Source organism: Phocoena phocoena, chromosome 20 (genome assembly GCF_963924675.1).
Source record: "Phocoena phocoena chromosome 20, mPhoPho1.1, whole genome shotgun sequence".
Lineage (NCBI taxonomy): Eukaryota > Metazoa > Chordata > Mammalia > Artiodactyla > Phocoenidae > Phocoena > Phocoena phocoena.
Genome location: NC_089238.1, coordinates 8757728 through 8764383, shown reverse-complemented (window position 1 = coordinate 8764383; position 6656 = coordinate 8757728).

Sequence of the window (6656 nt, the reverse complement as noted above, 5' to 3'; positions counted from 1 at the left end):
AATAGAAACATTGGGTTTTTAAAGACTATTTTGTTTAAATTCAGTGGTTCAGTAGACCAGAGAGTCGTATTCTCTTCTTACTGGAACTTTTTTTTTTTTTTTTTTGCGGTACATGGGCCTCTCACTGTTGTGGCCTCTCCCGTTGCGGAGCACAGGCTCCGGACCTGCAGGCTCAGCGGCCATGGCCTTGGCGCTCCGCGGCATGTGGGATCTTCCCGGACTGGGGCACGAACCTGTGTCCCCTGCATCGGCAGGCGGACTCTCAACCACTGCGCCACCAGGGAAGCCCTTACTGGAGCTTTTATATCGCATCCTTCCTGGCCTGTTTGGAAAGTAAATTCCTCTGAAAAATTCTTAAGGAATCTTTCTTACAGGGAAAATGCTTCCTGCTTAGATCCCTTCCTTTTGTTCTTCCCCTCCCCTCTGTAGAGCAGTGAGTCTTATCATGTATCTACTTAATGCAGACATTTTAACCAGCTGTTGATGGTAATTCATAGTTTTGAAAATCCATTCAGAAATTTAATGTGTTTAGAAGTATGAGGTATTAAGGACATTTAGAAAATGCTCTGCTTTCTGTTAAATTAAAATGCATATTTCCATTCCATTCTCCTATTGGAATTAAGAAAAATTATGGTAACAAGGATTTTGCTTCCTTTGCTAGTAGCTCACTATGAAATTATTTCCTTATATTATCCTATATATAATTATTTTACAGTGTTATATTATTATTAGTTTGGTGGTGTTCTGTATATGGTTGTTCGAAACGAAATGCATTTTCAGAATTTGTTGGCTAGTCTCACAGGCAGAGAGAGTAGTTTTGGTTATGAATACTGGTGGTATGTAGATCTGTGTCTTAACAGGGCATTCTAGATCACAGCCCAGAAACATTTCCTCTTGGGGGTGGGGGTAGGGGTGTGAGGTTGTGGATGGAAGGGTGAAACACACACTGGGCTGCTGAACTTGAGCAGGCAGAGGAATGCTGGGTCACAGTGGCATTTCTGTGTCCTATGAAATGTGTACTATCTTGGAATGTTACCTCTTCTTGCCCTGGGTGTTCTGTAGAGGTGTTAAAAAAGAAAACACCCCTCTTCCTACCTTCCAGTTGAGGCGCTCTTTGTGGAGCTACTGTCTTGGTTAAACAAGTCAAATAACTCCGGAAGCTTGGTGACAAGTTCTAAAAAAGCTCTCAGATGTTTGTATTATGGTTTTGTTTGTTTGTTTTTTTGATGTGGACCATTTTCAAAGTGGAAATTGAAAATTACTGAATTTGTTACAGTATTGCCTCTGTCCTGTGTCTTGGTTTCCTGGCTGCAAGGCATGTGGGATCCCAGCTCCCCGACCAGGGATCGAACCTGCACCCCCTGCATGGGAAGGCAAAGTCTCAAGCACTGGACCGCCAGGGAAGTCCCTGCATTATGTTCAGCCTATATTTGTGACAAAGAATTGAAAATACTCCTGGAGTATTTTTCTTCCTGAAGAAGTGGACTTACGGCTTCAAATGTGAAGCTAAATGTTAGGTTCTGTGTTTTTATTTTTCTAATACAAGTAGCTCAGTAAAGCTTAAAGATAAAAGGAGTTACTGTTTTTTTTTTTAATTAATTATTTTAAAAATTTTTTGGCTGCACTGGGTCTTCGCTGCTGTGCACGGGCTTTCTCTGGTTGCGTCGAGTGGGGGCCACTCGTCGTTGTGGTGCGCGGGCTTCTCACTGCAGTGGCCTCCCCCGTTGTGGAGCACGGGCTCCAGGAGCGTGGGCTTCAGTAGTTGTGGCACGAGGTCTCAGTAGTTGTGGCACATGAGCTCTAGAGCGCAGGCGCAGCAGCTGTGGCGCATGGACTTAGTTGCTCTGTGGCATGTGGGATCCTCCCAGGCCAGGGCTCGAACCCATGTGTCCCCTGCATTGGCAGGCGGACTCCCAACCACTGTGCCACCAGGGAAGCCCGGAATTACTGTTTTAAAGAATACTTTTTTCCTCCTCTATTGTAACTCTTCAGTTTTAAAAGGATTAGTATTGGCAAATTATTAGAATGGGTGTTCAGATTTTGTTGTTTGAGTAGCTTAGTTGCCCACTAAGAACACCAGTTCCCATCAGATTTACACTCTGAAGACATTGCGAAGTCTTGGACATGCCGTCTTCTACTTTCTCTTTCTTTGTGGTCTTCAGATCATTAAATTCAGTGACTCAGCTAATTTTTTTTACCCACCTCTTAGAAAAGTTGAACGTGTTTGTGACCAAGCACTTAAGGTTATTTCCTTTAAACCAAGTGTTTGAGACGTTTTTAGATTTATAAGTCTTTGTTTACCATGTAATTCAGTCCAATTGAGGAACTAGTAAAACTGCATTATCTAGACATCAAAGACAGACATGTAAGAAGAGTATACTTATACCAGGGAAACTGTTAGGTTTCTAACAAGTGGAAAGTTACCAGGTGTCCAAAAATTAACCACTCCCATGCCACTTAATTCTCATTTTTGTAGCTTTTTTAGCTCAGCCAGCAGCATTCTGGGTTTAAAATATCAGTTGTTCCATTCTTGAGAGTCAAGAGTGTTTTCTTTTCTGTAGCATCCTTCAGATAACTGAGACATTGATTTGAATGGACTAAATAGAATATCCTGCCTAAAAAAAAATTGTAAGGAACAAGGTGTTGCATGGACTATGCATTTTAGTTTAGTTCAAAATTAAACCAATATCTTTATTTCTTGAGGTTTAAGAGCAGGTTGGGGTTTTGTTTTCCTGAGATTTCTGTGAAGAGGTAGATTATTCGGCCCACTTTACAGAGGGTAAGTGGGATGATTTGCCAGCTACATGCAGCAGTTGCTTGAAGTAGGACCTGTGTCGCCAAGTTGCATTTCAAGATTGGTCAAGTGGGTGGCCTTGGCTCCTGCCAGACCCTGGGATGAGGAATGATAGAGAAGGGCTCTGTTAGGTGAGCACCCTTGACTTCCTTAAACCTTCGTCAGCATTCCTACCTGAGACTCTGTTAAAGCCTCATTAAAACAAAAATTGTAGGGACTTCCCTGGTGGTGCAGAGGTTAAGAATCCGCCTGCCAATGCAGGGAACACGGGTTCGAGCCCTGGTCCGGGAAGATCCCACATGCTGTGGAGCAACTAAACCCGTGTACCACAACTACTGAGCCTGCACTCTAGATCCCGCGAGCCACAACTACTGAAGCCCGCATGCCACAACTACTGAAGCCCGTGCACCTAGAGCCTGTGCTCCGCAACAAGAGAAGCCATCGCAATGAGAAGCCCACGCACCGCAACGAAGAGTAGCCCCCGCTGGCCGCAACTAAAGGAAGCCCATGCGCAGCAACCAAGACCCAACACAGCCAAAAATAAATAATAAACAAATTAATAAATTTAAAAAAATTGTATATGTGTACTACAAAATAATGTGCAAAAAGCACTTTGATTTCATATAAATCTTTCCTTTTCAGGTATTTCAGAGGATGTGTGTAAACATGCTTTAGATGTTCATAAGCGTCTTATAATTTTACTTATGTACGCAATCACCTAGGGAAGTGGGGGATGGGGAAGGTTGGGTTTTTTCTCTCTTTCCCATAGCTGTCCCGCTTGCTCCTCCTGAAGTCTGGAGCTTGGCTTCCATAGGAGCATGCCAGTAGGTTATCTGGAGGCGATTACTTACAGGCATTGAGATTTCTCTTTTGAGAAATGGTCAAACAATTTTTACATACCATCTAGCCACATTTTGTCTCCATAGAGGGTTTGGCTTTCTGGGTTATCAAAGGAAGACACGGATTTTTGGGAAAGGTCTTTGACCTTTCAGGGTTATCATCATAGGGGACAGTTGTGCTCTCGCATTTGTTGCCCCCTTGTATCAGTCAGAATAATGTATTGTGGTCTGACTTCCTGTGGCACCTCTTGTGAGATAGGCTCTCAGAAAAATATGAAGGTTGTGGAAATGCTGGGTTCCTACCAAGCATAAATGAGATTCAAAAGAAAATTGCTGTTTATTTTAAATTCTCTTTGGAGTGTCTCGGGAGACTTCATTTGGCTACAGCTTCAGCAATTGCACAGTTATATTTACGTGTGGAAGTAGACTGCAGTGCAGTATAAACTGTAGCAACCAGAAGAACATTTATGTAGCGGCAGCCAAAGACTACATATTTTACTTATTTCAGCTGGAAAGCTGCTAAAGACTTTGTAAGACATCATAACATTTTATGACTTCAGCTATTCAAACTTTAGATCCTTTAAGGTGCCACTTCACAGCCACAGTCTGTGACTCCCCATAGCCTTTGGGGAAGAATCAAAGCTCTTTGAAAGTGGCTTAATCTGGTCCCTGCCTCCTTGCTAATGCATCTCACCCATCTCCCCATACACACTCAAGTTCAACTGGTTCTCGCATGGGGAATGAATGCCCTTTTCTGGAGAGAGAGGAGTCTGCAACATTTCAGCCCCTCTACTTTAGGTCTCGCCTGAGATGGAACTTCCTCTAGCAAGGCTTTCCTAAATCTAAAAGGCTGGGTTTGGGGACCCTTTAATAAGCTCTAATAGTCATTCATTTATTCATTCCTTCAGTAAATATTTGTGTCAAACATGTTCTCGTAGCTTGAGGACACAGAGTGAAGAAGGCAGGGGTAGGCCTTACCCTCACAGGGCTTACGTTCTCGTCAGGGAACCACCCATATTCATACCCTTCAAAAAAACAAAAAAACCTTTTATTTGGAAATAATTACAAACTTAGAGAAGTTGCAGAAATTAAAATAGCACAAAGGAATATCCTGTACATTTTACCCAGATTCACCTGTTGTTAATATTTTACCTTGTTTGCATTCTTAGTCTCTCTCAATATATAGGTGTGATTTTTTTTTTTTTTTTGGACCAGTCACATACATTATGGTCTTTTCCCTCTGAATACTTCAGTGTGTATTTCCTAAGAGTAGGGCTTTTCTCTCACATGATAGGTATAAACTTCATAAATTTACACTGATAGAATACTTTTATCTAATTCCATTCATAGTCCAGTGTTATTAATTGATCTAATGATGTTCTGAATAGCCTTTCTCCTCCTGCCCCTCCACCCCCACCCCATACAGAATTCAGTCTAGGGTCAGATAATTGCATTTAGTTAGGATGTCTCTGTAGCCTCCTCTAATCTGGAATATTTATTTACAAAGCCATTCTCTGTCTATTATGACTCTGATTTTTTTTTTTTAAGTACAGAAATGCACACACACCCCCGCCCCACCCCCCGCACCGGCCGTAATAGAATCTTGCTCATTTTGTGTTTGTCTGATGTTTCCTTGTGATTAGGTTGAGGTAGTGCATTCTAGGCCATCATACTGCACAGTGATGTTGTATCCTCCTGGGGTATCACATCTGGAGACCTGTGATGTCCTTCTGGCTCTTTGGTGGTGATAATTTTCATTACCCAAAGTGCTGCCCAGTATCTCCACCGTGTAATTAGTGTGTGTTTGTTTTCCTTCTTCCATTTGCAGCTAATAAGTAGTCTCTCAGGAGACCTCATTTCTGCGCAAGATCCTGCTCCTCATCAAAACTCCCCCCCCACCCCCGATCAGCATCGAGTGATGATTCTTGTCTGATCCAGGATTATGAACTCAAGTTCCTACTTTTGCAGTGGCTTGTAATTCATTACTGTACTATTACTGTATTATTTTGATGTTCATAGGGTCCCAGATTTGACCAATGGGTGCCCCTTCAAACTGGCTCCTGTGTCCTTGTGAGGTACCCTATCATTCTTTCAAGCACTTCCTTCCTTTCTTGTACAATAAGATGTTCCAGGCTCATATTGTACCAACCCTGCCCTAGCCCTGGAATCAGCCATTTTTCCAAGGAGCTTGCAAGCCCTTGTTTTAGCCCTTAGCACACTGCTTACTTACGTGTCTTCCTCCATTAGATGACATTGTACCTCTGAGGGTACACAGATGTCAGTCTTTTTTTTTTTTTTTAAATAATTGTAAACTGCCTTGCTTTGTAGATTGCCTTTAGTGCAAATGCTTTGGCTATTTCACCACTTCTTACATTCTTTGCTGTTGGCAGATTCTCGTTTTTATTTATTTTTTTATTTTTGGCTGCATTGGGTCTTCATTGCTGTGCTCAGGCTTTCTGTAGTTGCGGCGAGCAGGGGCTACTCTTCGTTGCAGTACGCGGCCTTCTCATCGCGGTGGCTTCCCTTGTTGCGGAGCATGGGCTCTAGGCATGTGGGCTTCAGTAGTTGCAGCAGGTGGGCTCAGTAGTTGTAGTACATGGGCTTAGTTGCTCCACGGCATGTGGGATCTTCCCGGACCAGGGCTTGAACCTGTGTCCCCTGCTTTGGCAGGCGAATTCTAAACCACTGCGCCACCAGGGAAGTCCAGATGTCAGTCTTATTTGCTCTTATGTCTTTACCCAACTTAAGGCCTCGTACATTTGATGCTCACTATGATTATTTGTTGAACAATAAAATTGATTTTTCCTATTGTTTGGTGATTAAAATTGTTTTCAAAATTATGATGCTGATTGGTTTTCTTTTTTCCTCCCCCACCTAGGAAGAAATGTTGGCTATTTGGTGATGAGAAGTGGCAAAAACTAACCTCGTACTGGTATACAAGCACGATGAGATCTGACACTTTTGCTTCGTGGGCAGCCGGTCCCCAATGATAATGTGGGGAAGCCATTGGGTCCACTGGAAAA